This window comes from Varroa destructor, unplaced genomic scaffold (genome assembly GCF_002443255.2).
Source record: "Varroa destructor unplaced genomic scaffold, Vdes_3.0 BEIS01000006.1, whole genome shotgun sequence".
Lineage (NCBI taxonomy): Eukaryota > Metazoa > Arthropoda > Arachnida > Mesostigmata > Varroidae > Varroa > Varroa destructor.
Window position 1 is genome coordinate 12,321,406 of NW_019211459.1, and position 22,480 is coordinate 12,343,885.

General features: G+C 47.9%; 1 protein-coding gene and 1 long non-coding RNA gene across 3 annotated transcripts in view; both read left to right on the forward strand.

The window, feature by feature from the left end:
• The window catches only part of LOC111253461 (uncharacterized), a 132,311-nt gene that overhangs the window by 42,127 nt on the left and 67,704 nt on the right, over nt 1-22,480 (forward strand). The window lies entirely within an intron of this gene.
• The window catches only part of LOC147754866 (uncharacterized), a 36,914-nt gene continuing 25,579 nt past the window's right edge, over nt 11,146-22,480 (forward strand). For both annotated transcript variants that reach the window (XR_015329940.1, XR_015329941.1), the window contains exons 1-2: nt 11,146-19,242; nt 19,479-19,547. This is a non-coding gene — a long non-coding RNA (uncharacterized LOC147754866). The remainder of the gene's footprint in view (nt 19,243-19,478; nt 19,548-22,480) is intronic.

Sequence of the window (22,480 nt, forward strand, 5' to 3'; positions counted from 1 at the left end):
TGCTGCTGCTGCTGCTGCTGCTGCTGCTGCTGCTGCTGCTGCTGCTGCTGCTGCTGCTGCTGCTGCTGGCGGTGGGCACGAGGCTTTCGTAAGAGGAAACACAAACTGATTTAATAGCTGACCAGCTAGTTGAGCCTCAGGCAGTCACAAGGGTTTCGCCGCTTCGAGTCGTGTCGCTGTCAGCGGTATTGTATCGTGCTATAATAAGTATACGGCAGAACTCGTAGCAGTGCACACTTAAACGTCAGATGTATATATACGGATAGATGAGATACTATTGAATAAATTCAGTGGTTGAAAAATTGACTTCTATCGAAGTGAGCATTTGTTGCTACTGCTGCTGACAAGTTTGATAATCTTTATTATTGCTAACCGACGTTCAGGACGACTTTTGAACAAATATTGGGTAAAGATAACTGCGTGACATAGGCTGTTGTATAATCAAACTTAAAATTTTATTTACTTCGTAAATTCGTAATGATAAACAACTTAGCGCAGCGGCTTTTTTTCTGTTGCAAGCAGATTTTTTTGTTGTTATTGTAGGGTTAATTTTAATTTACCTAAATTTAAGACTGATATCAGTGTCACTACTGTAAAACGTGATTGATCGTTGTCCACATGTATATTATATATATAAATAATATAAGCATACTATACACACATTTATGTTTATATGTGTATTATGTATGCTTGGTATATATGAACTATGTGGACAGCCATAGCGCCCGTTCGATTTTTAAGCTTAGCCATTAAACAAAAGCAACGAGCGACTTCGCTCCGGGCAGTAGCTCAATGCAGTTTTATGGCATTGCCGGCGTGTACTGTTGCTTTCCTGTATGTGTACGAAGAGCACAGAAATCGCTCTCATACAGACCGGGTGGGAACGAAGAACGGATCTTTCAACTCGCAGAAAAACAGTCATCCAGCTACTCTTTTGTGAATTTTTTTAAGTGCTGTTGCAAGCTAGAGACGTTAGTTCAAGGCGCTGTCCTCTGGTAGGCATTATTTGCTGAGCATTGATACAGGCGCGGGTACTAGTGTGATCTCTCTTTCCTTAGCGAGGTTTCCTTGCTTTCGCTGGTGTCACTTGCATTGTTTAGTTCTTTTTCTGATTTCGCGGGAAAGCGGGAAAAAATTTTTCTTAGCGCGGGAAGCATTAAGCCCCATGAATAACACACCCAGTAATACTCTTATTCGTCTCGCAACATTTGCCGTATTTTTCTTTAGATGGGACTAGGAACTTGACCCTGTGGGTCACATCGGCACACGGTAGACGATATATAAACGGTATCAGGCATCAGCATGACGCCGACGGCCACCGACAACAGGTAACAATAGAATATGCAGGTTCGCAACGTCAAAGAGACGCATTCAGGTGGCGAGAGAACGCTCTTCAGCCAGCTCAGTTTCCAACTAGCACCCGCATAGGGCAGCACCAACAGCCGAAGCGTCCATTGTTGTAACGACGCTTGGCGCCATTTTATTGGCCACGCCATTTGTAACACTTGACACAGCAGCAACGGATTGTGGTGACGACGGGGGATTGGATGCGCTCGTGCGTTGGGCGTCCGACGCGAACTCGATTTCTGCCGCCGCGAGCCGCTTACCTGTCCGAAGAGCGGAGCGATGGTTGCGATGCAGCAGTGGCCTGAGTTGTGTGTTACAGCGAGAGGTCTTGACTATTTTACTATGTGCTATTGGCAATAGTCAGAGTGTCAGAAGTAAATGACGACCAAACGTTACCAGGCGATAACTATGCCAGCTGCCTAATGATGGCCCGTCGGCGAAGCCGTGATGTAGCCATGTCTCGTTGACCGTTTAGAGTTGTTCTGGGGCTACGTACGGCGTCGGCAGAGAGCAAAATAGAGACCGAAAAAAAGGCAGAAAAAATTGACACTGGCCAAGAGACGCAATACAACGCAGGTTTCAGATGCTACGGCTGTGGCGACAGCAGCAGCAGCAGCTTCTTGGAGCCCTCGCCGCGCAGCCGTTGTATTGCGGCCGACACGTTAAGCGGACGCTGGCACATCTGTGTGCACGGCATAAACGCGTTTGATTGTTCCCTGTTGAAGTTGTGTTGCCAGTCGCTCGTTGTTGACGAAAAGCGGCCATCATCGGTTAGTGAGAAAGGACTGGCCATCAAGGGAAGAAGGAGATAACAGGCTTGTATCGTCACCTTTGCTACAGGGCGTTGTAGCAATTGGCTCTTGTTACTTCACGGACTGTTGCTGCTGCTGTCGATGAGCGTACGTTGGATGCTACCTGCTGGATCTTGCAACAATTCGTTCGCTTGTGTCGCTGTTGCCTGACGGCAATTCCGGGAGAAACCCTTCGATGCTAGTAGTAGCCCGATGCAAGGAATTGTGATGCTATTTTTCTTTCATTATCGCCATTTTCCTTTTTTGACAATCCTGTTTCTTGCTGTCGTCGCCGTCGTCTACGTTGTTGTTGTGTTCACATGTACTTTTCGTATGGAACCGGTGTCGCTTCGTAGAACTGTTCCGAGCTGCCGGTGACTTGTCCTGCAACTCGACCGGCGGCAAGGCTTCGTAGGCCGAGCGCGCATAGGAAAATGCACGGAAAGCCTCAACGAGATACAAGTTAACGAGCACGGTCGAAAAGAGAAATACGACGACAGAATAGAGCGAAAAAATGAAGACAACGAGTCTTCTTTACCGCGACGGACTCTTGCCTCGGCCACTTTACGATCAGTCACCTTGCTATCGATGGACAAAGAGAAGCGTAAACATAACCGATACTAACAAGGGAAAGGGCACGCAGCGGTGATACCGATCAGCACAGCGCTGACGCAGCTCTTTTCATGCGCAGCAACACAGAATAGGATTAGAAATAAAGAGAAGAGACAGAGCGAGAAGGAAAAGGAAAGGACGAGACGAACCGTACACTTCTTCTAACATCACCGTCGTAGAGCGCTGTGGCTGCGGCAGCTTAACGGGAACCGTTATGGCATATTGTAGGCTCCGATAGAGCCGGGCCACCATACGACGCTGGTAGACGCCACATTAGCGCGCTAGGTGAATTGCATGTTGTGGCCAGTTACAAGTCGCATCGTGACGTTCTCGCGGCTGATGTCGTTAATGGCAACAGCCGACGCGAGAGCGCTCTCGCCGGACGGTTCTCAATAGAGAAGGTGGTGCGGGCGTCGTTCGCTCATCAACATTCATGCTGGAGCTGTTGCTGTCGCCAAAAAAGAGTGTCGCTTCGCCGACAGATAAAGCCTGCGCTGGACGCTAGTTCCAGTTCGGCTTGATTACAGCAGCAGCAGAGCTGACATTGGTCGACGACTACGCGCTTGCTGTTAGTTTTGGTGGCTCGTTTTAGCTTGGCGTCGGCCTGCTACGGGTTGTTGACCCTATCTGTCGCTGTGCCGATCGGTCGGTCCCTCCGTCCGTACGAGATGGCAACAAAGCGACAACTACTGCAGCTCGAACAGCAGCAGAATCCGCAGGAGCTAGCGGACTCAGACAAGCACGAAGATGCCAGATAGGACAGTAGTATTTACAAATGGAGAGCGCGCGATTCTACGGAGAAATCTTAGCCGGTCAGTCAGTTACCGCGCCGAGTCAGCCAACTACTCTCTTTGCCATCGGCGTCATCATTCGCTTAGCGAACGCCGACTACCAAACAAATAAACAATTAGCATCGAGTAATCGAGCGGCCGTACTTCTCTTTGAAGTTTGCTTGCCGCCACTATCGTCGCCGCGGGCCGACGGACACGACGGCAACAGCGCACCGTGTCGCGGAACCGGCTCAAACGAACCTGCAATAGGGTTTCTGCTATGCTTCCTGTGATTATTGCCTCCCGCTGTGTAGAATACGTATGGACTTTTAGCTTAGGGTAGATTGGCCAGCGCGTTGCTGTTTGCTAGGCAACGAAACTGTAGTCCCTGCTAGGGTTTGAAAGTTACCATCAACGCTTACCGGCATTGACCATTGACTGACGTTACTGGCGGTAATAAACAGTAGCATACATCAGGCTAGTTTTGTTAGACGTACAACTTCATATCGAAGCCATTACGGCGGCTATATTTTTAGATGTTGTTTCTACTGATCTGTCTTGCCTACAGCAGTGGTAATGGCAGCGTTGGGCAGAGGAAAGGAGAAACCCTGGCGAGATCGCGTAAACTGCTAGGATGACACACATAGAATGTCGACACAAAAAAGAGTATGGAAATCATCCTGGCGTACGTGGACATACCACAGAAGAAACTTTGTACAGCAAATTTAGCTCCCCGCGTTTGTTCCTTTCGCATTTTCCAACTAACTATAAAATCAAAGTAAAGTATATAAGCGATAGACGCTACTTTCAGGTAGGTTTATGCAGCCGAGTTGATGCGGCGAATACCAGGTACCAGCCGCTGGGCGAGCGGCAAGCAGTGTCAAAGAGGACGCGATAGGCTACGATATGCTAACGTATACAGGCGGCAACCGAAGGGACCAGGCTAAAAAGCGATTAGGACAACTTTCGCTATCGAATACTTGTCGGTGCTACAGTGCCAACTTGTAGCGACATGAGTAGCTGATGATACTGCCAGCAAGGACCACAAAAACGGGTGGGCAACAGCAGCAAAGTTTCTCTAACGGCAAACTGTCCTGGTCCTGGGTGGAACCTTGTGAAATGCTTAGCAGTGCGGTCTCAGCCAGTGCAGGCATCCTATGCCTGATAGCATATTCTGCCTAGGCTATTAGAGGACGGAAAAGTGGGATGACATTACGGTCGTGTTGTTTTTGTCCGTCGCCTAAATAGACGATACGAATCGATAACGACGCAGCCCAACGCTTCGAAATGTGCTAGCAGACACTCCGCTATCGCAATGATAGTCGTAGTTGGTCATGTTGATATTTGAGGATGCGACTGTTTAACAAGAACAAAGGCGCGGAGAGCAGAACGAAGCGCGGCAATGAAATCTTTTGAATTTTAGTTCACTACGACTTCCCTAACTGTTATTTTGTTTATTATTAGTAACGATACGAGGCTTGCCACTTGTAGACCTGCAATCCTACAAGCCATACGTGCTTCACTATAAATGCGAATGAAGTTAAATGCTCCGAGTAAATGTAAATTGGTTATCTGACCGCTACCAACGAACGCTTCTAGCAGCATTCTCAGAGGAGAAAAGTAACTTGTTTGTTAAATAGAAGTTGAACTTACAGCAAGCTACTATATTTGGTCGCTGTTTTACGTAGCGCTATAATGTTTGTGAAGCATTTGATCCCGATCTTGTGTTGGTAATGATGATGACGGTGTTAACGTGAAATGGGATTAACCCAATTTCTCAAATGTGAAACGGCAAAATACTCAAAAAGGCCAATGTAAACGGGAACACTTTCCTGTTCACACGTTTCCACCAACATCAATCATCTGTGTTGAAAGGTCAGATGGTGTATTTTGAACCGGTTGCTAATCTGTTGTTGTGCTACATTCAGTGCAGCTGTATGTAACTCTTCAAGGGATTGTAAGTTAGGCTGATACTAGTCAACTTACTGCTGTAGTTAATGATTAAACTCCGATGATAATGGGTAGTTGTGAAAGCAATAATTAACTAGTTAATTATATTCGTATCATTGCTTGCGCTATTCAATAAATAGTTAATAATAATATAATAACAACAACAACGAAGCGCCACCAATGGTCCGTAGCTTGGAGCATTCTCAGTCAATATTCGCTTCTGTCCTTATGACAACCGTGTCCGTTTCTACTGGAATTGTGACCAGCATCAATAGGCGTCATCAACTTCATTTAGAATTAGCTCGCTTTTACTGGACCTAGCTGTTTCCAATACGGGTCTAGAGTACATTCGGTATATACAGTCTCTGTTGGTATAATTTTTTTCCACGCTATTTTCGTCGTCGTCGTCGTCTCATCTATTGACGTTAGAGCAGACCCGGGAAGACGCGAGAAAACAGGGAGTAGACGTTCAGCGAAGCAAACAAACAGGACAACCTAGGCTGCTACTGACTGCAGTTCCTGTTGGCGGTCGGTCGGTCAGTCACAACAGCAGTTATTTTTGTTATTTGAATACTTTTTCCGTCAGCCCTTTGAGATACTATTGGCGTGTTGTCCTCGTGATATTAGCGCAATCCGAGCGAAACGACAGTCAACGTTGCTCAGATGCTTGGGCTATTGGAAGGCAGCTTTTAGCCGATTGTTGTTGGTGTTTTCCCGGCCAGACGTCCTTACAGCATGGCGTTTCTGTTGGTTCCTGGTTGCTGCCGTTACCGTAATGGTAGGTGTTTCGTCTATACGGCGTCTGTCTTACGCACAAACAACGAAGCGACGTTGGCCGCCATCAGTCTGTCTATTTACAACGATGCGAATCAACTCGGCGCTATGGTACGACGACAGAGCTGCTCCTTCTGACCCTATTCCTATCGTTGCTTTTCGCCGTCTGTTCCTTCTGTTTTCGTACTGTTTTGGTCTGCCGTCACTGCTGCTGCTGCTGCTGCTATTGGCAGTGATACTAACCTCGTAACATACACTTTCAGCCCATTTTGTGGTCAATTGTCTAATAGAGTGGCGGATAGGACTCTTGTCATACTACAGCGCATTGTGATACTCTCAGTTTCCGGCTGTTAGCCTCTAGCGTTGGCGAGCTCTCGTTGATTGCCCCGTAGTCAGCAGATTTATTACCGACGAAGCAAACCTGTCGTAGATTTGCACATGGATGTATGCTTGAGATACTGCAGTTGTTAGCGCTCCTACAGCAACGAGAGGCGAGGCCGATGAAAAGACGACAACGACGGCGACAACAACAAACAACAAACAACGATGACAAAGCGGTTTACTCTGTGTTGCCCTGCTGTTTTCCTGTTTCTTGTGTTGGTCTTCCATTGTGTCATTTGTCGTCGTTGGCGGGGCTGTTCCCGTACCGATGTTCCCGCCCCCCACTGAACTCACCCTTCCTCTTCTCTCTCTCGCTTTGTCTGTCTGTTTAGTGCGCAATAGGATTCGAACTATCGCCATACCTCTCCATATTGCTCGCTCAATGGCTAAGCCGCTGTTGTCGTTGAGACAGAAACACGATGGGGGTCGTGGCATTTGGTAGTCGTTTGTCGGCTTAAATTGCCGCATGACTGTTGTTGCTGTGACTGCTACTGCCACAGGGGCGGCTGCACAGTGTTGTTTTTGCGGATGGCCACGGCGGCGACGAAGCCGTTAACTTGTCGTGTAGATCTAAGTGGCAACGTCGAGCCTGCTAACTAGGACAGTATAGGTTAACCTGCCAGGCATGTGGGATCGGCCGGCCACGCAAACACTTGACGGTCGTCTATGAGCGTTGTTTTTCTTAGGCAGCAAAGAAACGTCGCAAGCATAACTATGTAAAGAGTAGCAGTGGTGCTTTTTTTATACTACAAAAGTAATAACGTCGTTTACGTTTGACAAACAACACGTAAGAGCCAATAAACAAAACGACACTCGATTGGCAATCCTTGAAACAGACCGAAAGCACGAAATAGAACTAGAGGATCGATATGGCAAAACGTCTGCTTAACCTCACCAAATAGAGACGCTGAATATTCGATGACACTATACAATGTTAGGATTAACGTGCTTACTTATCTGCGCGAACTGCTCTGATTCTGCTCGGTGACGCATGTTTAGAGACGAGAATAGAGCTAAGATTTGAGTGGCTCGATAGCGGGCACGCGCACACCGAAACGCATGTTGATAATGTAGCGCGAATGCGAAAGGCACACGAACATAATTTTGCATATACTTCGCGGTCAAACGCGACTGTGAAGTTGTGATGTCGACAAATGAAGCGCTTGGCATATATGAAGCGTACATTACCTGCCATCTGCAAATACACACAATTATTATATGTTTCTATGAATGATCTCGGGTATTCTTTAAGACTGCTCAAACAAGAAAAAACAGTTACGGCCACAATACAAAATTCTAGCAACGGTATTGCTAGCTATTTCTGTGTACCGACGCGTTCTGTTCGGTGGCGACTCCGCCGTCATCGTTTAACTTCGGTGCTCACGTGATGATCTTTCGTCTTCGCCAACATCAGATTTGGTTGGACCGTCGTGCTTTGCGCTTGATGTTCGACCACCAATTCGTTCATTCGTTCGTGCTGTGCTGTGTTGTGCTGTTCAGTTTGAATTTTCGCGGGGGTGTGGTAAAAGCAGTCTGAATTTGACTCATTTCTTCGACCCACTGCTGCACCGTCCCCGTTGCAAGAGCTATTGGCCGCTGCCGGTGGCTGGTGGTCATACCTGTGAGTCCCGCCGATCGTGCAGCTTGACGATGCAAAGTTACGTGCACCGCAAAAGCACTCCGGACTCTACAGGGAACCAACTATCACATCCTCATTGCAAAATCCATCAGTGAAGCAAAATGACACATGGCACCGGACAGCCAAACCGTTGCTATTGTGTTTCCTAGTAATCACAGTGCAAGGCTGATGAGTTTTGCATCCGTTTACTTTGCTACGATCCGATCCGATCCGATCCGACTCGATGCGATGCGATGCGATGCGCGTTGATTTAAACGAACGCCCTCCGAATGCTGTCAATACTGCAGCTGACAGTGATGCTAAGCTAAATCACGCAACAATAATAACAATAACAGTAACAACAACAGCATCACTGGTAAAGCAAAGGAAGCAAGCAGCTTTGTGGCTAGAGCATCCGGCGTTCTCTAGCAGACGATGACGGCTGACAGCAGCACGCATATCTAAGTTCTGATACCGGTGATCGTGGTATTTTCAATTTTTTGAAGCCCGCAGGCTTCTACAACCAGATGGGGCCTCAGAAGTGTTGGATACAATTCACTAGAAAAAAAAGCTAGGGGAAGGTATTTATCGGGATTGCTGTAGCTGCCGCTGCGCCGACAAATGACACACGACAGATTGTTAACTACAATAATAGCACGCTGTCGACAGTAGCCAGTCACCGTTTTACTATGGACCAGTATGAGATAAAGTAGGTAGAACGAGAGGGGATCTTTGTGCTGTGACTCGCTACCCTTCACCCTAAGCTTTTTACAGGAACTCCTATCCACCCCTCTTCATGTCATTTGATAATATCCGAATTCAGGCAAAGGAGCAAAAGAACGTTAGAAAAATGGAGGAGAGCGCTCGCCGTTTTTTTTTTTTGACGTAAAAGATTCAGTTTTCTTTCATGAATTGTTATATACTACAATCGAATGGACCGTAAGCAATTGAGACAATTAGAGACCAGATAACCAGTAAGGAATGGACTAAGCTTAAGTAATTCACGGCCTCCTCGTCTCCTATGCGAGTCGAACGTCCAAGATGTATTTTTCAGGTTCTTGTATTTTTCCAGTTTCATTCTCATATAAACAAGCTACCTCTATATGCTTTAAGAAACGGGTCCATACTTTTCTAGCAATTAAATTTAATGACTGGTATCTATACTACTTCCGTGGTCAGCCTTTCCCCTGATCAAGGCCAACTCTGTCATAAGATCCACTATATCGCTTTCTTTCAAAAAACATACTTCAGGTACAAACGCGTTTATAACTACAGCCAACCTACCTCTTCTTTGCCAATTCAGAATCCTACACAGGCGTCTATGAGCATTACATTTTTTAGCGTTGGTCGGCCGAACTCGCTTTCGCGTCACACGCACTCCGTGGCAAACTCTGTTCTTCGAGGGGAATGGATAGCGGTCGTCGAAAGCCGATCGATGCCATTGTAAGTGGCCTTGCCTTTGCAACCTATATAAGCCTATATCTCTACCTGCAATGCTAAAATGCAGTCCAGTGCGGATTTGGCTAGATCAGTCAGCTCCAGACAATCGATTATATCAAAAGTGCGCGGAAAGCGTGGGCCGAACAACAGCAACAGAAGCTACTTCAACAACGAGACTGAAGTTCTGTTTAAGATTGCACCTGATTGCGAAAATAGTCACCGTAAAAGCCCTCTTGATGCGTCGCTTGTATAAGCGGAAGGTTTCGTCATTTCCTGCTGCTGGCTGTCTACGATTCATGCATAATATCGATTTACGATCGTTTTGAGTGATCGCTTTTGTAATACATTGTAATTGAAGTAAACAGGCGATGTACGTGCAAGCTTCACCAAGATGCCCGCTATAATAGTTATGTGAGTTGACATACGGACAGGGCCCAATTCACTTTTACGTGAAGCGTGTACACACGTACCGCAAGATTTCTCTGAATTTGGTTACCGAGTTTAGAGCCAACATGTTAATTCAACTAGATTTCGTGTGTTCTTAGGATAAATTTTATGTTATACTAATTTACTTAGCAGCTACCTAGTCTATTCACCTGATTTTTAGTATATATTTAATAGGCTTTGGTATATTAACTCGTTTCAGTTTTAACGAAAAGACATTGCCGACCCCTTTCTTACTCCGCCAAGACTACATCTAGCAGATGCTATCACACGCCAAGATGATAATCTTAAGTATGATAATTTTAGCAGCAATATAAGTTGCGCGAGATGAGCAATCTGGCTCCACGACTTTTTGATGCGTCCGTGGGTCTATGTGATATGCTAAAGGGTAGACGGCCGAATGACCAAACGGGAAACGAAATTAGTTCATGCGACAAGCGCATCTAAATGTATTGTCCTGCTCAATGCAGCTGGCACGCAGAAGACCACCGAAAGGCTGTACACGGCGCAAATATTGCGAAGGCAACACCAGTCAATCTTATTGTTTGATGAGTGGGGTCATTAATCGAACGGACTCCTTTTGAGTCCCCTCTCCACACGACAAGCCCAGCATCCAACATTAGAAGACTCGAAGCAACGATATTCTTGCTCGGAGTCTTTTTCCTTCACTAGGCACAAAAATAAGATCACTAGCGGAGATGTCTAGTAGTTAAAGCACCTGTTGCTGGCCAGTCATGGCACAACTTTAGTACGTTATTGGTCGGCGTGGCGCTGACGTCGCTGCTGTTATTGCAATTGCTTTAGTGTACATCAGTAGTGCTTGGATGCTGCTCTATGTCGGTTACTAGATATTTAAATGTGTGTTGTTGTTTTGTTATGTCCTGCGTTGTCCCGCGTCTCACGTCCACCGCCAGCCGACGTGAAAGGGGTTGAATGGAAGTTACGGCGAGGGTGTTACGCCACATAACGCCTCCATCGGCCGTCTGTCGGTACGTTTATGCGCCATTTCCTTATAGTTTCAACATGGCGAGAACTGTGCGATGCGACTTTTTACGAGATCCAAAAGCGATCGGTTCCGTTTGTAGCTTCAGCATCCAGTGTCTGCAGTCTCGATTCTGGTTGACGGCCCCCGGCTGCTCGCGAACACGAGAGTCTGTCTCTTCTATATCATTGTTCATTGGGTCTGTGAACGGCCCTACATCAATGGATCGTCTGCTGACAACAGCAATAGAGTTGCGGCGTTCCGTACTACCAGCTGCAAACGCGAGTGTCGTCGCTTGGTGTTCTCGTGTTATCTTTTTTGTAGCGCAGTTCGCACTGCATCATCGTAATGTAACACTAAAACCGCCACCGCGGCAATCATCATCGCCAACGCTGTCGTCGCCTCCCGTTCGCCATTGCAACAACAACAACCATTTTCTCCTAACTGGTCATTACAGTTACTATCACTATTATGTATCTACTCGCTCTCGCCGTGGCAGAATTAGTGGTTGTTGCGCTGTTGTAGTGGAGTCGCGGCTGGTGGATAACGACTCCGCTCGGCGTCGCCACAGCTGCTACCAGCGGATTGCCGCTACATCGAGAGCTCCGTCGTTTCTTCATTGTCAATTCGTTCGCTAACTGCAGTTCCAGAGTATATCCTCGGCCGGACCATCACCACTATCAGAAGAGCAGAGTGGACAGAATAACTGCCGATGGAAAAGACGCTGTCAGCAATCGTTGGCGTCGGCAGCCGGCCAGCAACGCCGCCTGATGCGCTCCGATCCGTCGGGACGAGGCTCCGCCGTGAGGCACTGTGGTAGCGTGCGTGAAACTGAATTAAGAGGTAGCAGATGCAGAGGCAGAACCTGCGAGCGGCAGATGACGGGAGCAACGGGGAAAAGTCAGCTCAAACCGAAAAGAACGATCCAGGTGATTCTTGGAGCGACGAGGCCTTGCGTAGATAGATAGTTATAATCAACGCTGCCATAGCCATCGCCACAACCATTTGCAGAAGCGCATATGACAGCGACCCCGGCTAAGCTCGGTGAGCGTAGCCTCTCCCCCCTTAAAGACCACGGTAATGAGCGTTGATGAAGAAGTTCAGCCTTTCTGCTCGTCGCCGTCCCGATCCCGTGCTCAACGCCAGCTGGTTCGGTGCCTCACTTGCACTGTGCACCATTCGGCTGGTTCGTTGTACCGCTGCTGAACGCTGTGGCAGAGACATTATTCTTCCATTACATAGGAGCGCTTTCGCTGCTCTGATGGCTGATTCTTATAGTGTTCCTTGCGATTGCGCTGCTAGTAGCGGAGGCAACGCGAGAAACAGCGACGACCAGAGAGCGAAAAATGCGTTCATGTTTCTTAGCTGCTGGCTTGACCACCTGATTGGTCGGCTGGTCCGTCGGACGGACGCTTGCTTACTCGCGCGCTAGCAGAGAAACGCTAGTAGTAACAGCAGCAGCAGCAGCAGCAGCAGCAGCCGCCGTAGCAATGGTAAAAGTGGTAAGGCATAGTGTCATGTACCGTCGAGCGACGGGCAGCTCAGACAAGTGGACAGACAGGCAAACCAACCAGCCGGCCGGCCGGCCGGTCAGACTCAGGCGAACGAGGAGGAAGACACTTTACAACAAACGAATTACCTGTGGTCTAAGGAATATTTACCAGCGTTGGGTCTGAACCGGACGCAAAGGGTGTCAAGATGGTTTGGGATGTAGCGTCCATTGATCGGTGTACAGCGGCGATTGCAGAGCCTATTGACGCCCGTGCCACCATCATATGGACAGATCACGAGCAGCAGCAGCAGCAGCAGCAGCAGCAGCAGCAGCAGCAGCGGCAGCGGTAGCATCATCGTCGTTCCGTGACTGGTGCTGCTGCTGCCGCTGCTGCTATTGCAGTTGGTGTCTGTGATGCTGGAGGTCGTTGAGTATGCGCGTGTGTGTATACATCTATACTGAATCGCATGCTTCTCTGCTACTGTCGCAAAAACACCAAGCGTTTGTTTATGCTATCGTACGACTGCCGCTGAGGGAGGCAGCACCTAATCAGTCTTTGCCTCAGCGACGACGGCGCGGGCGGTGGTACTGGTGGTAGAGTCGTGGGAGAGAGAGGAAGTGGAAAATTAGAAAAAAAGGCGAAAAATGTATATCATTTTTATATATACAAGTGGAGGGGTAAACGAAAGCAGCAAAATCATAAAGAGAACAATTAATTGTACGACATTGTCTCGTTGCCTGACCGGCTGCCGGTCGATCCGTTCAAGGAAAAACCAATAATACTGCCTCGGAGGAAGCAAACGACGAGCAAATAAGAAAGGTGAAAAGCAATATCGTCGCTACTGTTGTCACTGCGACTGTCCCTAGCAGTAATTTTCATTCAAGCGATTCTAGAGAGCAGCAACTCTCGCTTCTCTCCTGGGCTGGCTGTGCAGGAACTGGGACCATGGCACACAGGCTCGCTGTGTGCAAAATGTCGGCAGAGGAAGCAGGGCCTTTATACAGACAGACATAACGTTTTAGTGCTGTGATGGGACAGTAAAGCACAGACGACGACGACGACTATTCAGCGTCGCGAATTCTCACTGTTGTCCTATTCCCTAAAAGGAAATGACGATTTTCTGTAAGCCGTTTCGAAGTTCTGCCGATTCCGCGGTCCTCGGCGGGTTGACTCATTATTTTGCCCATGTATTATTGATGTCTGCTGCTTTTGAATTCTGCTGACTTTTCTTAATAACAGCCAACTAGGTAGTGGCTGAATAGACAAATCTACGTAGATAAATATGTTAAAAAGGAAATTCGAGTTTTTTGATGAAATTTTTGTTCCAATATCTTTGTTTGCCTTTGTGGAATAACAGCAACAACAACAATAAAAGAGAGACACAAAGTGGGCGCTATAAAAAATACGTGGTGTCACCATCTGGTGAGCCTCAGACGCACACTCGCTGTTGAGGGCGGCCTTCGTTGTGCCCCAATAATGTGCCCAAATGGCGTTTGTTAAAATATAATATTGCTGAAGTTACATTATTCCTCTAAAACAGCTTTGCCGGTGCAACTCGCTCTACGTACGACATGATGACCATAACATACATCTGCGCATATATATGTTTTAAGAACTGTAATAATGGTCTATTTACATCGTCGCGTCACATCCACGTTTTTAACGTCCAACGCGTAACGTTCGTGGCTCTGAACAACGTTCGTGGGCGCGCGTGACTGGTTCGCAAAATCTATCGTCTACCGACGGGTACCGAGAAACTTAGACAACCGAGAAGCACAAGGGCTATAGAAAAGTAAGCGCGCGTTGGTCATTTGATTAGCCGCTAAGGTTGTCGCACGGGTTGTAATATAATTCCATCGTATATATATATATGGACTGGGGATGGACAGATACCACGTTCCTATATATATATATATATATTCCCAATTAATTCGACACTATTGCTATATGAGTAGTTCCGAACACACGAAGAAGCGCCAACACTTATAACACAATTATATCAAAATTGGCTAGAGTCCTATAATTTGAGTAGCGATTTTTCTCTCGATGTGCTATGTGGATCGCCTGCTGTCCATAACGGCCGGTGAAGAAACAGCCGAAACACTAATAAACGTTGATTTTGCTAAGTAATCGTCATAATTATCATGTCGTATACCGATTTGTCTAGTATGAGATTGCACTTATCTCGTCTGTATTTTTGTCACGCCGCATCGCCGTTCGCGTTTGGGCAGTGGGAACTGTACAGTGAACTATAGGGTGGCCGTGGTGCCGCTCGTTCATTCACGCAGTTATGGCTAACGTTCATTAGTTATTATCTACAATAGAACGCTCGTCTACAGAGATACAGGGTGCAATCAGCGCGGCTAGAACAAAGTACTCAATTGCGGTACGATAAAAGCAGCTCCGACGATACTAATATCGTTCACACCAGCCCAGCAGCATTGCAGATGCTATACAGAGGTTAGCAGCAGCAGCAGCAGCATACGATAGCTATCGGATACAGTTACCTGGTCGACCTCGTCGTGTATCAACAGCGTAGTTTTTTTATCTGTCTGTGTCTCCATGATGATTCGCGAATGATATGAATTGACCGTATCGTATATCAGAAGCCGCATGTATGACGCGGCAATGGTGCATGCACGGGTCGTATCAAACCAAACAATGCCAACGTTGATATTGTGCCTGGTCGCGCTTATAGGATCACCGCTACACGGGAGACTCTATACGGCTTTATCTACTTCGTTGATACACAACTGTTGCCACAGTGGCTGTGGCTGGCGCTATTTTTGAGTACTCATCCGCCTGGCGTTTCTGGTCGATCTGTCTGACAGGCTGCGTTTGTGGTTAACTGGCTATGGAACGCGTACGGCAGATAAAGGAGGTTCACCGTCATATTGCTTCATTTCGAGAGATCACATAGGCCCATCGATGAAGTGTAGCAATTTGGAAGTTGCGTTTTCGGGGGCGACTGAGTAGGTTGCTGGGGGGACACGGATCAAACTACTGACGTTCCCCTCAAAGTAGTTCTCAAGAAAGCTGCCTTTCCGATGGAGTCTGCCACAAGGATAGAGGCTTTGGGCACGCGAGCGCTTATCGAAATGGATTAAGTTTCCTGTTTATGTGCTCATAAATGAGCGTCGCATCGAATATAGCTTGGGCATCGTTTGCATAGGGGATGTTACCACCAACCAGATTATGGCATTTGCGCCCAGACCACCTAATGTAATCAATATCAATAACTAGAACGCTGAATAATATTGCCAGCATCGTATGCCTACACTGTACGACGTATGGAACGCATATGGCCAAAACAACTATTTCGAGTCGTTTCTTTCATGGAAGAAAACGTCTATGTCCGGGTTATATGCAGAACCATCTCTAAGGTGACACGGCGCCGGAGCTGGCATTTTATAGCGAACAGAAGACTTTATCGTAGTTTAAGGTCGATAACTAGGCGACCATCGGACGGTAAATAGCATAGATCTATCAATACTGTTACACGGTTTCTGGCTAATACGAGACTGATGATTCACATCCTCCATATTTGCTTTTGTTCCGTGGTCGGTTTCCGATAATGCAGCTGTCCCATATCGATGTGTCTATGCAATGCAGTGGGACTGTGGAGATTTCTCTGCGCGACGTATTATACAGTCACGCAATTTTTTTTAAGAATTACTCCCTCAGGGCCCAGTGCAGCTATCGCCCTTCCTCTAGACTGCGCATCGCTGGTGCACATCAACGTACGCTTTACGCTAATCTTCTTGGCCGAAAAATAGCGTGTCTCGTGTTATACCGATCCGTTAAACTGTGCTTATTATCATCGTAGTACTCCATGACCATCAAATAGACAATAGTCGACTGGCTGATCGGCTGATAGTCTTATCAATCAGAGAACCACAAGATAATCGACAAAATAGATCTCATTTAAACTGCTTGCATCGTTAGAACACTCTCTATGACCAATTCGTAATATCGTGCAGTGTATTTTGTCGCTGCCAAACATCGCCTTTATTGACGGCTAAGTTTTCTGCTATTGCTGTTCGCGTTGCCATTGGGCGTAGGGTAACTCCTGCCTTATCCGTCCTTCGGAACAGAATCCACCTCAGCTGCGATTGCCGGTCGTGGCTGTGGCATGCTTTGCCCGTTGTCTGCTGATATTTTGTGGCTTCCTCTATTTAATATTTTATATCATAGTCATCGTAAGTTCCACTCCCGTTTAGGCTATGGGTCGGACGAAGCTATCAGGGACCGCCATGCAATTACATTGACGGTAGCAGTAGCCGTACCAATAATTCTCGCTTCAACTAACTAGTTCAAGGGATCAGCGAGAACTTGAGACGACAAATTCGTTTTATTGGACTAGTTTGAGTTAACTGTGCTCGGTGTTGTGCTAACAATTGCTTAATACAGTAAGGGAACGATTTAGATAAAATAGGCGAACACAGTGTCTCCTTTTTCCTTTATAGGGCAACGTCGAACGAACTTTATTACTTATTAATCTAACACGACATCGGCTTGATGTTCTAATGAATCATTTCTAACTTATTTAGCAAGGTCAACGAACAGGGTAAATTGACTTTTGTCATGGGAATTGAGCTTCCGCCAACTCTGTCGGAACGATAGGTACATAACGTCATGAAGGCTGCCTTCCAAGAAATGACGAAACGTCAATAATAACAACAACAACAACAGCTGAAGGCAAACATCCAGTCGATTTGAAACTAGTCTAAGTCATGATTTAGGAAAGCAGCTATGATTCAAACAGGGAACATAACGATACATACTAAGAACCGTTCACGCTGTTGATTTAGCTCCTGAAATTGAAAATCCATATTAGAACCTTGCCGAACGACCGAAGTTGAATTAGCATCAGCCTTGGGCGTATACAGTTACATAGTTGTCGGCCTTTGCCGCATCGAGTAGGCTGACGTAGGCGCACTAAAAGCTGCGGGCCTTTCACTACGAATCCAGCCGTTTTCGGCACCGTCCCAGTATTTGTATTTGGATAAGTACGATATATGCGGCAAGGCGCTCCCTGGCAATGGTAGCAAATGAACTCTGGGAAATCGTGTTCTTTGACTCGGTTTTTTAATTCCTTCTGTTTGTCTTCGGTCGACGTTTTTAATAAGGCAAACACTGATAACACGTGCAGAAGCAACTACGTTGTTGGACAGCCGTTGTGCAAACGAAGCAAGTGGCTTGACCTATTTAAGGGCGTGTACGGAAAGAACAAAAAAATTTAGTATTTCGGTGCGCAGATACGTGCGTGCTTTTTCGTGCAATACGTTGCAGAAGTTGCACACTTTATTCAGCAAATCGTTATCATGCTCGACTATGTAAAGATGGCCGCAGCCACGTTAGGAAGGATAGGATACAGGGGAGAAAATCAGCTTGAGATGTTTTTAAGAGTCTTTAAAGCCTGATGCTGAACGGAACTGCTGCATTGAAGACTATCCTGTACTCGCGTACGTTGAGGTCGCGCACGACCAAGGTCCTGAGGCCACTTGAGGGTGTTGTATGTTCTGCTCTTCGTCTCTGATCATTGCTTACGGATACTAGAGTAGCAGCTCGTTACCCCAAATAGTATGAATGTAGCTAGCACATGAAAGTGTGCGTACGTTGAAAGGCATAGCAAGCATTAATTACACGGTACAAATTGCCTACCGATTCTCAGTGATCATAGAAAATATTCGGATGTACAAACCCCCCAAATATGACGACGCTTCATCCGCCAATTCATTGACTAGAAAACTGACGCTTTCCCTATTATTATTTATAATGTAACCTTCTTTCATAGAAATTGATCAGTTTTCATTGCGTTGTATGGTTGAGCGACTGTGCAGCATCCAGACAATTCTTCACGTCCGTATGACCTCCTACGAACATAAACGTTCCTCGTTGCTGTTTGCGGCGGCCCATATAGAGGTAGACGTCTAGAGGTAGAGGCTAACGCACTGAATGAATCGCCTTTGTTTCTATGGCCATCTTCTAGCTAGCTCGCTAGCTAGCTAGTCGGAATTAAGTAGGAAAAATACTAGGTGTTCACGTATACTAGATGATTGGGGAACGGATCTGCGGGTCCTGGTGGCTCGCCACTCGCAGCATCTGGTTGATTCCTTTAAGACGCGAGTGACTGATTATCCGTTGGTGGCTGGCGACTACAGTTTGGAGCAATAGCACTTTGCGGGTGCAAAGAGCTCACGTCTTCAGTGTGCAGATCATACTGCCAGACATTAGACGTACGATGTATGCATGTGCGCATCCGCGTATTCTAGTCACCGACATGCTTGCGATGTTTATCTACTGTGATTGTCTATTTATACGTGGCCGTTTGCTCTTGTTATCATTCTGCTTTCGTGGCTACCGCCTGCCATCTTCGCTGTATCACTGTAACTATCATAGGCGTTCATGTCAATGTTTGATGGTGATTCTGTTTGGTGTGGCTGTTCTTGGGAGCCTTGTTAACGTAGACTCAGCTATAGCTGCCGGCTCGTGTTGTCCTTGCAGTAGCAGCAGTGTCAGCGCTCGCTTACCCAGCCAGTTCTATGGCGGAATGTTGTTATTTGGGAAATGCCGCTAACAAATAAGAACAGCAGAATGATAAACCGCAGCGCTCCAGATGCGGTGAGGAACCGTTATGGTAAGGAGACATTGTACCGTCGTTCGTCGTACCAAAACTAGGATTGCAAATAGTGGTAGTTTTTGTAGTTGATGCAGGAGTGGTAAGGATTAGGTCGGATACGAGAAGCGCAGCATAAGCACAAGCGTAAACCCAGGAGAGGAGACAAAGGTTCGGTGGTGGTGGTGGTGGGACTTTTAGCTAAGCCATATGTACACGATCTCTGTTGCTAATCTATTATGCGATTCCTATTGCAGGTAAGCTGGTTGTACAGAGAGCTAATGGAGTCACGCTGGTGACTTGCTCTCATTCGACGCTTCCTCAACGTAAGCGACGATTCATTCGCTGTTGTTGATACTCGCGTTAGTCTATTGCTATTGTAGTTGCTCCTAATTATGAGTATTATACCACCGAACCGCCATTTGTTGTCGATGTTAATGTTTCGCTTTGCTGCCAGTGGCTAATGTGCGGCGAAAACAATAGAAGATAACAAGAGACCACGTCAACGGTGGCCGCAAAGTTTGCGGTGGCGGCGGCGGCGGCGGCGGCGGCAGTTGCCGATCAGACAATGCAACCGCAGTTACCAATACAACGGCAACAGCTTCGGTGCCGAATTATGAATCAAAACGATGGCGGCAACGTAAACGAACAACAAAATTGTGACTCTATATAGACACTCGGAACGGATCGGATCGGCGTTGTGCATCACCCCACCACCACCCCACCCGCCCTTTTTTTCACTAGATTTATTCCTCGCTCTTCCGATATTATTGTTATGTGCGTACAGTCATTCTAACAATAACAACAGCTGCCGCAGCATGCAGCTGGCGCTTCAGCCTAGTACACGGTTTGCCCGGTAGTTCATAGGGCGATGGACGTCTGTTGGCTGCGTGAAGATGATTGTTATTAATGGTGCTACCGGCGATCACTTGCGTTCAGGATACATCGGTTGTAATCGCAGTTTTATCGCTACGATCTTCATCAAAACAGCTTTCCATACCGTTCCCCCGTGCCCGATCGTTCTGCTGATTCTTTTCGAGCCTAATTCTCGGCCGGTGTCGTCTTCACCACGATGGCCACCGCCACCGACTCGGACGTTCCCGGCTTCGCTGCTCCGTCTGTACGCACTTTGGTCTACCCTGCTGCCGATGCTGTTCACCATTTCGCTCACTATATAGCGTCACATTCATCCGCCAAGCGCACAACAGTAACTGCTGTAGCAGCGGGAACTAGAAGCTTCATTGCCACAGCTTTATCATGTTTATCTCTTTTCGCCTGCATTAGCATCAGTGGCTGGGCAAACCAGGTCGCTAGCTTTTACTTTCTTTCCGTCTCTAACGACCAATACCTTTGCTGTTTGAGCGGTCAGACTTCGTTGCTAGATCGCTCCACTGGCTGCCTGCCTGCCTGCCTGCCTGCCTGCCTAGCTGGCTGACTTTTTCTGTCTTTTCCGCGCGCGCTATATAGTCGAGTGATACGTTTTTATACGTGTTTGTTTTGTCGAGTCTGGTCGATCGAGGCGGGCAAGCGGACAAACGGGGGGCATTGAACGGACGGCAATCACCTCATCTCACCGTTGCTGTAGCTCGTGTTCCCTGGTATTCGCTGCTGTGCGCGACTTCACACAACGAAACAGGCAAACGATTCTGATAATTTGATTCTACTGCTATTGCGGCTGCAGACAGTAGTAGCGTTATCATCCAGGCCGTGGTTTTTCGTTCGTTATTAGTTACTCGCTCGTAGCAGCTCGATGTGATGATCTAGGCGGTTTGACGATGGTCTCCGCCAGGAACCAACCAAGCGTCTACTACCCGCTCCCGGCTGCCCCTGCTGACTATTGCTTGACTTTGTTTTCAGCCCCCGTTTCTTCTGCCGACGGGTGATATGCATTGAGCCTCCTTTTTTTCGGCCTCTGTGGCGGATAGGTAACTAGGCAAGCGTTGCTCTTATTTTCACATACGTGTAAAACACCACGACGACAACAATAGTACTTGCGGCTGTAGGCAGTCGCTAACGTCGACCGCTAACAGAGAAACTGCCACGAGCGCTCTCACTCAGTGCGGCCAGTCGCTGCAGCTCTATTACCTCAATAGAGGCAAAGAGCGTACAACCTTAGCAATTGCGCCTTAGCCCGCCTGTCCCGTTCGCTTCTCTATGCCACGCTCGCTGTTGCTGATGTGCTGCTATTGCTTTGTGTTGTCGTCGTCGTCGTCGTCGTCGTCGTCGCTAGATAGGTCCATCAGGCCTGCTTGCAGCAGTCTGCATCATCAACCCGTGTCGCTCGGTCGGTTCTCTGCCAGGCGGGGGCGATTCCACCTCGTTGAGTGGTAGGGACGAACGTGGCGCTGCGTATCAGTCGCCAGGGACGAACGGCGCGGCTCTGCTCCGAGTGGTATCGCCCGGCAGAGGGACGACCGCGCTCACGGCGCGCACATCGCTCCCGCTGCGCTGGCTGGCTGGCTAACTGGTGCCACGAACCACCAGCACGACGCCGGCGACGACAAATACTGCTACTACTACTAGCCGAAGACCATAGAGACGGCGGCGGCGGCGGCGGCGGCGGCGGCGCGGCAGCAGCAGCAGGCCTTCTTACATAGAGAGAGACGGCAGTAGCTAGCTGAGCTGGCTTACCCGCTCACTCACTCACTCACGCACTCACTCGCTCGCTCGATGAACCAATGCGCTCAGCCAGCGGTAGTGGCAGGCAGTACAGGGCGACCAACCGACCGATCGACCGACGAAACGAACGAGCGCGGACGAACCCACAACAGCCATAGCCACCGCCATCACCGCATACATCCGCAGGCGACCGGCCAACATCGGCAGCAGCCTGCGAGCGAGTCAGTGAGTGAGCGGTGGCAGAACCAGCAGCAAAGGGGCAGTGAGTGGGGAGACGACAGAGCAGCACAGCCAGGAACGAGCACCCAGCAGTTCAGTCAGTCAGTCAGCCAGCCAGCCAGCTAAAGCTTCAGTGGTTGGCAGCAGCAGTGAGCGCTTGATCGCTGCTGCTGCTGCTGCTGCTGCTGCTGGCCGGTCTATGGCTAGACGACAACGACAACGCTTAACAGAGGCGAAGAGAGCGTAGCCACTAGAGTCAATGCTCTACCCGTTGCTGCTGCTGCTGCTGCTGCTGCAGCAGCAGCAGCAGCAGCAGCAGTTTCTCTTATTCTAGAAGCCAGTCGAGTCGTCTGATTCGGTCGTGGCTGTTTTTTCGTTCGCTATCCGTTGCTACCAGCATCAGCGCCGCGGCTTATGCATG